Source organism: Pan paniscus, chromosome 1 (assembly GCF_029289425.2).
Source record: "Pan paniscus chromosome 1, NHGRI_mPanPan1-v2.0_pri, whole genome shotgun sequence".
NCBI classification, from domain to species: Eukaryota; Metazoa; Chordata; class Mammalia; order Primates; family Hominidae; genus Pan; species Pan paniscus.
Window position 1 is genome coordinate 200,475,433 of NC_073249.2, and position 9,853 is coordinate 200,485,285.

Sequence of the window (9,853 nt, forward strand, 5' to 3'; positions counted from 1 at the left end):
TTAGAGCTCATCTGATTCAATCCCTTCATTTATAGATAAGGGAACTAAGACTCATAGAAGGTAAATGCTTTGTCAAGGCCACACAGCAAAAATTGTTGCCATCCTTTCTTCCTGACAACCAGATTGGTGTTTTTTTAATGGGATTCACCAAAGATTTCATGGACTCCCAGGGCTTTGTCTTGGGGACGGGGGTAGTAGTAAATAAATAATTCTATCTAAGGCTCTCCTTTTATACTCCCTAGACACCCCAAAGGCTAGACACCCAAGAGTCTATTCTGAGACATCCCATCAGGCAGAAATTTCAAGCAAGACAACATAGAGGGGTATGGGAGTGTGTGTGTGTGTGTGTGTGTGTGTGTGTGTGTGTGTATAGGATCATGGGGCACTAAGGATGCAGACATGAAAACTGGGCTGCAGCACAGCCCCTCTGTTGTGGGGTCCCTCGAGTCTCCCACCATGGCAACACCACTCCCTCTGCCCCTGAAGCTGACCTTTGGGGCCAGAGATCAATAACTTGGACTTTGGCTTCAGTCCCCTTTGGCCCCCCAGTGACCATAGGCTGCCAGAAGAGCTAGTGGGACTCAGAGTCATTAAGTAACTGTCACTCTTCCCCAGCCCCATTTTGGGGCATGGCTGGGGGAGGGACCAGGAATGGGAACAATATGGAGAGTCACAGGTGTGGTCTGGTTTTTCCCATCCTCACTGGAAGAGAAGTGACCTCTATCTCTCTTTGACCCCCACCCACTTCATTTTACCCTTGGCCAAGAGGCTTCCTCCTGCCCTCTCTACTCCCTCCATGTCCTTAGCACTGAGCCCTGACTCCCCTCACAGAACCCCCGTGCTCCTCACCATGTTCCTCTTAGTCCGATCTTTTATGAACCCCCTCTCCTCCCATTGTGCTCACACTTTATATAAACTGAAGGTATTTTACCCTTTTGTCAGCCAAGACAGTAGTCAGAGGCCGGGTGCGGTGGCTCACTCCTATAATTCCAGCACTTTGGGAGGCGGAGGTGGGTGGATCACCAGAGGTCAGGAGTTCGAGACCAGTCTGGCTACCATGGTGAAACCCCATCTCTACTAAAAACACAAAAAATTAGCCAGGCTTGGTGGCAGGCACCTGTAATCCCAGCTATTTGGGAGACTGAGGCAGGAGAATCACTTGAGCCCGGGAGGTGGAGGTGGCAGTGAGCCAAGATTGCCCCATTGCACTCTAGCCTTGGCAACAAGAGCAAGACTACATCTCAAAAAAAAAAAAAAAAAAAAAGACAGTAGTCAGGAATTTCTCATTCACCTTTTTCTAAATACCTCATCCCAGGTATCTTCTCACCAACTATTCCCCTCCAGAGAAATCCACTGTTCTGCCGTACTTTTAGCAGGATCCTGTTTCAGAAACACACTCACCTACCCCACCCCCACCCCACCAACTTTCCGTGCTCTTCACCCACCAGTCCTCGTCCACCTCCACCCCAGTGCCCCAGCCAATCACTACTGATTGATTGATTTGGGAGGAGGGGGAAAGAGGATCGATGGAGGACTCTGGGCCTATTCTTATTCAAAGAAAAAGGTTTAAGAGGGGGTGGATATTCATTGTGGAGAGGATGCAGAAATCGCTGTGGCGCTCCACAGCCTAGCTGATGTGGTCTGCAGCGTGGGGGAGGATGGGTCAGGCCACTGGGGGTGGGGACGGACGCTCTGAAGGCTGGGAGGACAGTGGTGTGGGGGCTGATAGAGGTAAGAAGAAGGCACGCATCAGCAGTCTGGGCATAAGGTGAGGTTCCCCAACGCTGCCCCTCAGGGAGGAAATTTATGACCGAGAGTCATTCTTCCCAGCTCAGAGAGGATGCCCTGGGTACTCTCAATGTCCAGCAGGGGACACCCTTACCCCACATGACCCCTTTCCTCATCCACCATCACTAAGTTCCTTTGTTCATTCATTCATTCATACATTGAAACGTTGTTTGAGTGCCACTATGTGCCAGACACCATGCCACAGACTGGAAAAATACAGGCATGAACAAGATAGATACACAGACAAATGAGGTTCCAGGCCTTGTGGCACCAGCAGGGCAGGATTACAGTGAATAAATAGTTATAGTGATTTAATTTAAGGGAAAGGAGATCAGAAAAAAGCTTTCCTCAGAAACTGACTTTGAAACAGAGACTTAACAGATGCCTAAATCTTGACCAAAGAAAATGTGAAAAAGAGGTAAAGGGGGGGGGCGTTTGTATGTGTGTGCATGTGTTGAGAGTGTGTTTCAGGCAGAGGGAACAATTTATACAGACCTTGAAGCAGAGAAGATCAAGGTCCCTTTAGAGGGATGAACAGAGAAACCTGTGCACAGCTGGATTCAGCTTTGGTTGGAGGTTTAACCCTTTAAATTGTAGAATGCATGCATGTGGACACACACACAGACACACACACACACGTGCACACACACAGCCGGGGCCTCCATTTCCCAAGGCGCAATTTTCCTGGTAATCACTTTTTTTTTTTTAAAGAGAAGGCAAGGACAGAGAGCCAGCAGACCTCTGAGGCCTTTCCAAAGTAATCAAACTCAAAACCTGTCTTCCAGGAATGAGTGGAACAGAGGTAGATTTAGCTTAAGCTTCAGGGCTTCTCCTTGGGAGGAGTTAAGTAATGTGTGCAAATGATTTTTTTTTTTTTTTTTGAGGTGGAGTCTGACTCTGTCATCCAGGCTGGAGTGCAGTGGCACGATCTCGGCTCACTGCAACCTCCATTTCCCGGGTTCACGCCATTATCCTACATCGGCCTCCCGAGTAGCTGGGACTATAGGCGCCCACCACCATGCCCGGCTGATTTTTTGTATTTTTAGTAGAGACGGGGTTTGACCATGTTAGCCAGGATGGTCTCGATCTCCTGACCTCGTAATCTGCCCGCCTCAGCCTCCCAAAGTGCTGGGATTACATGCGTGAGCCACCACACCCGGCCTTTTTTTTTTTTTTTTTTTTTTTGATATGGAGTTTCGCTCTTCTGCCCAGGCTGGAGTGAAGTGGCAAAATCTCAGCTCACTGCAACCTCCGTACCCCAGGTTCAAGTGATTCTCCTGCCTCAGCCTCCCAAGTAGCTGGGATTATAGGTGCCTGCTACCACGACCGGCTAATTTTTGTATTTTTAGTAGAGACAGGGTTTCACCATGTTGGCCAGGCTGGTCTTGAACTCTTGATCTTAAGTGATCCGTCTGCATTAGCCTCCCAAAGTACTGGGATTACAGGCATGAGCCACCATGCCCGGTCAATCTAATATTAATAGAAGGCACAGAGCCCACCCTGTGGGGGCCTCCTCATCTCAAGGTGAGACCAGGACTCAACCAGGGGAACCCCTGGTCAGATGGGGAAGACACAGAACCTGCTCTCTGAGAATCTGATCCCCTGACCTTCTCAATACTAACCTTGGCTGGGAGTGGTGGTACATACCTGCAGCCCCAGCTATGCAGGAGGCTGAGGTGGGAGGATTGCTTGAGCCTGGGAGGTTGAGGTTGCAGTATGCTGTGATTGCATCACTGTACTCCAACCTGAATGACAGAGCAAGACCCTGTCTCAAAACAAAACAAAACAAAACAAAAATCACTAACCCTGCCCCTTCCTCCTCATTCTGCTCCTAGATGCCCCTCCAAAACTGGCTGGCCCTTCAGGCCCTGAGGTTGTCCTCCTCTGTGCAGGAGGCCTTGTACCAGGCTATGTTTCTTCAAAGCCCCTCCTTCCTTCAGCCTGTGGGGGTTTCCTAGAAACAGAGTGGTGGTGGTGAGAGTCTGCTTCAAAGTAGCCACCAGTCTGCCCCTCAGAGGTTACTTTGGAAGGTGATACCTTCCCCTTACCCACCACCCTCTCAAAGCCTGACCCCTCACTGGCACACAGAGCTGCTGTGACAGCTAGCTCGAGGGAAACCACAAGACCAGAGGCTGAGCCCCCCAACTGCTCAGGGAACGCCAGGGGTAGAGGGTGGTGGGGAACAAGGTCCCTGCTTGGCAAACCCAAGTGGGCACAAGGTAAGTGTGCAGGAGCAGGAGGCTCTGGTGTTACAAAAGCAGCCCCAGGCCCATAGAATCCTCTGCCCAAGAGTCTGTCTCTGAGGGGACATTGAACAGCAAACAGGTGCCCCTCTTCCTTGCACTCATTTTAAGATGTGGAAACTAAGGAAGTGACTTGAAGACACTTCCAGAGCAAGCTAGTGACAGAATGAGGCTAGAATCCAGATCTCCCAGTTCTGTCCGGTGTCTTCTTTCTGCAATCCCAATGGTCCCTTCACGAGGAATCCAGGACTTTCCAAACCCATGGCCCAGTCATGGCACTGGACTGTAATGCATGACTGACTTGTCTCTTTCATCACAGCTCAGGGGCCCCTTGAGGGCAGGGACCCTGTTTCCCTCTCCTTTATATCCTTTGCCCCCAGCATGGGGTCCGGCCCCTGTTTGAGACTTAGGACACATTTGTTCACCACACAAATCGACAAAATGAATGGAGTGATTTCGGCTGTGAGCTTCTGGTTGTTGACTCATTCATTGCACATGTTTTGTCAGACAGCACCCATGTATGTGAGACTGTGTGGGGGTGTGGATGTGAGTAAATAAATGCTCAGGCTCTTTTTCTGCCCTGTAAGATGATATAATCTGGAAGGAAATGGCAGGAGAGGGGACAGGAGGGGAAAATAGCCATCTGTTGAATAGTAGTTAGGCCCTGAGTAAATTCGTTATGTGGGTGACCTCTCCAACAAGGTGGGTATTAGCAACCCTATTTCACAGGTGCAGAAAGAGGTTCATAGAGGCTCAATAGCTTGCCCAAGGTAGGCTGTGGCTGATGGGGCTTAGAAGTCATCCAGGCCTCATACCCTTCCCACTGTCATCATGACATAGAGTAGAATAGACCTGAGGAGGTGTCTGTCTGTACTGAGGGCTGGGGACCCTCAGAGGTAGGATAGCTTGCTGAATTGGGGTCTAAGAGGCTTTTACAGGGAGGAAGTTGCCCAGTGAACCTTAAAGTTGAGGTCACTGATGAGATGGGGATTGGGGATCCTCTCCAAGGGTATGAAAACCGTGGGGCCCTGGGAGAGTGTCCTTGGAGTGCTCTGCAGCTGGCAGGTGGACAGGAGAGGGTGGATTCATGGTCCAGACTCTTTGCTAGATCACGTGCTTCTTTTTTTTTTTCTTTGAGACAGAGTTTCACTCTTGTTGCCCAGGCTGGAGTGCAATCTCAGCTCACTGCAACCTCCGCCTCCTGGGTTCAAGCGATCCTCCTGCCTCAGCCTCCTGAGTAGCTGGGATTACAGGCATGTGCCACCACGCTGGCTAATTTTTTGTGTTTTTAGTCGAGACGGCGTTTCACCATGTTGCCCAGGTTCGTCTTGAACTTCTGACCTCAGGTGATCCACCCGCCTCGGCCTCCCAAAGTGCTGGGATTACAGGCGTAAGCCACCATGCCCCGCTGTTGATCACGTGCTTCTTTAAGAAGCCTCTGGGCCCAGTTCCTCCTGCAGCCCTGTGGCACCAACCACACCTCTTGTTTTTGGTCAATGTCAGTCAAATAAATGGATCTTTCTCTCCTGACTCCTTGGGTGAGCAATCAGGATTGGCAGATCTTGGCCCCATCCTAGCAAAGAAACTGCTGCCTTCCAATCCCTCCTTGTGGTACCCAAATTGCCCCAATTTTCTGGGGTGGTGGCCCATCCAATCCAGGGGGTTGCTCATTGAGATGCTTTCTCATTGAAAGGAGGATGCCAACTCTTTCCCCAAGCTGAAAGGAAAAGGAATCATGGGCTAAAAGTAACAAGTCCAAGTACAGAGCACTGATACAAGGGCTCACGCTCTGGAATCAGACCAATGTGGCTTCAAATCCATTCTCTGTCTGGCGTAGTGGCTCACACCTGTAATCTTAGCACTGTGGGAGGCTGAAGTGGGAGGATCGATCTGAGTCCAGGAGGTCGAGGTTACAGTGAGTTATGATTGCATCACTGCAGTGACTCATGCCTATAATCCCAGCACTTGGGAGGCCGAGGCGGGTCAATCACCTGAGGTCAGAAATTTGAGACCAGCCTGGTGAACATGGTGAAACCCCGTCTCTACTAAAAATACCAAAATTAGCTGGGTGTGGTGGCAGGTGCCTGTAATCCCAGCTACTGGGGAGGCTGAGACAGGAAAATCGCTTGAACCCGGGAGGCAGAGGTTGCAGTGAGCCGAGATCGTGCCATTGCACTCCAGCCTGGGTGACAAGAGTGAAATTCCATCTCAAAAAAGAAAAAAAAAAAAAATCTACTGGGCATAGTGACACACGCCTGTAGTCCCAGCCACCAGGGAGGCTGAGGTGGGAGGATGGCTTGAGCCCAAGAGGTCGAGGCACCAGCGAGCCATGATTGTGCCACTGCACTCCAGCCTGGGAGACAGAATGAGATTCTGTCTCAAAAAGAATTTTTTTTTTGTTAGGAGGCTAGATCTTATGTTATGTGTTCTTACCACAAAACAACAACAATAATAACAACAGCACGAGGAAGCCTTTGGAGGTGACGAATTTGTTTATTACCTTGAATGTAGTGATGGTTTTGCAAGTATATGCATATGTCCATACCCATCAAGCTGTACACATTAAATATGAGCAGTTTTTTGTATATCTATTATACTCCATTAAAGTTTTGTTTTGTTTTGTTTTTTTGAGATGGAATCTTGCTCTTGTCGCTCAGGTTGGAGTGCAGTGGTATGATCTCTACTCACTGCAACCTCTGCCTCCAGGGTTCAAGTGATTCTCCAGCCTCAACCTCCCGAGTAACTGGGATTACAGGTGCCCTCCACCACGTCCGGTTAATTTTTGTATTTTTAGTAGAGATGGGGTTTTGCCATGTTGGCCAGGCTAGTCTCGAACTCCTGACCTCAGGTGATCTGCCTGCCTCGGCCTCCCAAAGTGCTGGGGTTACAGGCATGAGCCACTGCACCCAGGCTGAAGCAACTTTTAAAAACAACTTTAGAACTCAGTGCTCAATGGCGCCCAGGCTGGAGTGCAGTGGCGTGATCTCGGCTCGCTACAACCACCTCCCAGCCGCCTGTCTTGGCCTCCCTAAGTGCCGAGATTGCAGCCTCTGCCTGGCAGCCACCCCGTCTGGGAAGTGAGGAGCGTCTCCGCCTGACTGCCCATCGTCTGGGATGTGAGGAGCCCCTCTGCCTGGCTGCCCAGTCTGGAAAGTGAGGAGCGTCTCTGCCCGGCCGCCATCCCATCTAGGAAGTGAGGAGCGCCTCTTCCCGGCCGCCATCACATCTGGGAAGTGAGGAGCGTCTCTGCCCGGCCGCCCATCGTCTGAGATGTGGGGAGCACCTCTGCCCTGCCGCCCCGTCCGGGATGTGAGGAGTGTCTCTGCCCGGCCGCCCTGTCTGAGAAGTGAGGAGACCCTCTGCCTGGCAACCGCCCCGTCTGAGAAGTGAGGAGCCCCTCCGCCCGGCAGCCACCCCGTCTGAGAAGTGAGGAGCGTCCTCCCTCCTCATCTGGGAGGGAGGTGGGGGGGTCAGCCCCCCGCCTGGCCAGCCGCCCCGTCCGGGAGGTGAGGGGCACCTCTGCCCGGCTGCCCCTACCGGGAAGTGAGGAGCCCCTCTGCCCGGCCAGCCGCCTCGTCCGGGAGGGAGGTGGGGGGGTCAGCCCCCCGCCTGGCCAGCCGCCCCGTCCGGGAGGCGAGGGGTGCCTCTGCCCGGCCGCCCCTACTGGGAAGTGAGGAGCCCCTCTGCCCGGCCAGCCGCCCCGTCCGGGAGGGAGGTGGGGGGGTCAGCCCCCCTCCTGGCCAGCCGCCCCATCCGGGAGGGAGGTGGGGGGGTCAGCCCCCCGCCCGGCCAGCCGCCCCATCCGGGAGGGAGGTGGGGGGATCAGCCCCCCGCCTGGCCAGCCGCCCCGTCCGGGAGGGAGGTGGGGGGATCCAGCCCCCTGCCCGGCCAGCCGCCCTGTCCAGGAGGTGGGGGGGGCGCCTCTGCCCGGCCGCCCCTACTGGGAAGTGAGGAGCCCCTCTGCCCGGCCAGCCGCTCTGTCTGGGAGGGAGGTGGGGGGGTCAGCCCCCAGCCCGGCCAGCCGCCCCGTCCGGGAGGGAGGTGGGGGGGTTAGCCCCCCGCCTGGCCAGCCGCCCCATCCGGGAGGTGAGGGGCGCCTCTGCCCGGCCGCCCCTTCTGGGAAGTGAGGAGCCCCTCTGCCTGGCCAGCCGCCCCGTCCGGGAGGGAGGTGGGGGGGTCAGCCCCCCGCCCGGCCAGCCGCCCCGTCCGGGAGGGAGGTGGGGGGGTCAGCCCCCCGCCCGGCCAGCCGCCCCGTCCGGGAGGGAGGTGGGGGGTCAGCCCCCCGCCCGGCCAGCCGCCCCGTCCGGGAGGGAGGTGGGGGGGTCAGCCCCCCTCCCGGCCAGCCGCCCCGTCCGGGAGGGAGGTGGGGGGGTCAGCCCCCCGCCCGGCCAGCCGCCCCGTCCGGGAGGGAGGTGGGGGGATCAGCCCCCCGCCCGGCCAGCCGCCCTGTCCGGGAGGTGAGGGGCGCCTCTGCCCGGCCGCCCCTACAGGGAAGTGAGGAGCCCCTCTGCCCGGCCAGCCGCCCCCTCCGGGAGGGAGGTGGGGGGGTCAGCCCCCCGCCGGGCCAGCCGCCCCGTCGGGGAAGTGAGGGGCACCTCTGCCCGGCCGCCCCTACTGGGAAGTGAGGAGCCCCTCTGCCCGGCCAGCCGCCCTGTCCGGGAGGGAGGTGGGGGGTCAGCCCCCCGCCCGGCCAGCCGCCCCGTCCGGGAGGGAGGTGGGGGGGGTCAGCCCCCCGCCCGGCCAGCCGCCCCGTCCGGGAGGTGAGGGGCGCTTCTGCCCGGCCGCCCCTACTGGGAAGTGAGGAGCTCCTCTGCCCGGCCACCACCCCATCTGGGAGGTGTACTCAACAGCTCATTGAGAACGGGCCATGAAGACAATGGCGGTTTTGTGGAATAGAAAGGGGGGAAAGGTGGGGAAAAGATTGAGAAATCGGATGGTTGCTGTGTCTGTGTAGAAAGAGGTAGACATGGGAGACTTTTCATTTTGTTCTGTACTAAGAAAAATTCTTCTGCCTTGGGATCCTGTTGATCTGTGACCTTACCCCCAACCCTGTGCTCTCTGAAACATGTGCTGTATCCACTCAGGGTTGAATGGATTAAGGGCGGTGCAAGATGTGCTTTGTTAAACAGATGCTTGAAGGCAGCATGTTCGTTAAGAGTCATCACCACTCCTTAATCTCAAGTACCCAGGGACACAAACACTGCGGAAGGCCGCAGGGTCCTCTGCCTAGGAAAACCAGAGAACTTTGTTCACTTGTTTATCTGCTGACCTTCCCTCCACTATTGTCCTGTGACCCTGCCAAATCCCCCTCTGCGAGAAACACCCAAGAATGATCAATAAAAAAGAAAAAAAAAAAAAAAAAAAAAAAAAAAAGACTACTTTAAAAAAAAAAAAAAAAAAAAAAAAAACAACTTTATTAGCCGGACGTAGTGGTGGATGCCTGTAATCCCAGCTACTTGGGAGGCTGAGGCAGGAGAATCGCTTGAACCCAGGAGGCAGAGGTTGCCGTGAGTCAAGATCGCGCCATTGCACTCCAGCCTGGGCAACAGAGTGAGACTCCATCTCAAAAACAAGAAAAAAAAAGTTGCTTCAAATCCTTACCCTAAGACTTCTGCTGACACTGCTGCAGAAATGGCTTTGATCCGAAGCCTTTAACCTCTTTTCTTCCACCTTCCAAATCTCACCCAAATGTATCTAGATTAGCAGATCCACATTCACATCCAGAGCCCTAGCTGCAAGGGAGTCTGGGAAACGTAGTTTTTCACTTTCCATTTGTGCAGTCCAGGAAGCCACGCTAGGAGGAGGAAGGAATGTTGAGTGCC